We start from the raw sequence: 671 nt of genomic DNA on the forward strand, positions 1-671 counted from the left end.
TTCAGTCCGAATATCGTGCATTGTTAACGGCGGGAAGTGTTCCAAAAGGGAATGGGATTGAATGTGACTGCTGAAGCCGACTTTGAGACCTGTAACGCGGGTAGCTCAGCCGGATTTGACCCGGCGGTTCTGGCGACGGTCTCGCCTTCGAGGGGGGAGCGCCCCGCGTGTTCAGGCCGAATTTTGTGCATTTCCATCGGCGGGAAGAGGTCCAAACGGGAATGGGATTGAATGTGACTGCTGAAGCCGACATTGAGACCTCTAACGCGGGTAGCTCGGCCGGATTTGACCCGGCGGTTCTGCCGAAGGTCTCACCTTCGAGGGGGGAGCGTCCCGCGTGTTCAGGCCGAATATCGTGCATTGTTAACGGCGGGAAGTGTTCCAAAAGGGAATGGGATTGAATGTGACTGCTGAAGCCGACATTGAGACCTCTAACGCGGGTAGCTCGGCCGGATTTGACCCGGCGGTTCTGGCGACGGTCTCGCCTTCGAGGGGGGAGCGTCCCGCGTGTTCAGGCCGAATTTTGTGCATTTCCATCGGCGGGAAGAGGTCCAAACGGGAATGGGACTGAATGTGACTGCTGAAGCCGACATTGAGACCTCTAACGCGGGTAGCTCGGCCGGATTTGACCCGGCGGTTCTGCCGAAGGTCTCACCTTCGAGGGGGGAGCG

This window comes from Chiloscyllium punctatum, unplaced genomic scaffold (genome assembly GCF_047496795.1).
Source record: "Chiloscyllium punctatum isolate Juve2018m unplaced genomic scaffold, sChiPun1.3 scaffold_289, whole genome shotgun sequence".
Classification (NCBI taxonomy): domain Eukaryota; kingdom Metazoa; phylum Chordata; class Chondrichthyes; order Orectolobiformes; family Hemiscylliidae; genus Chiloscyllium; species Chiloscyllium punctatum.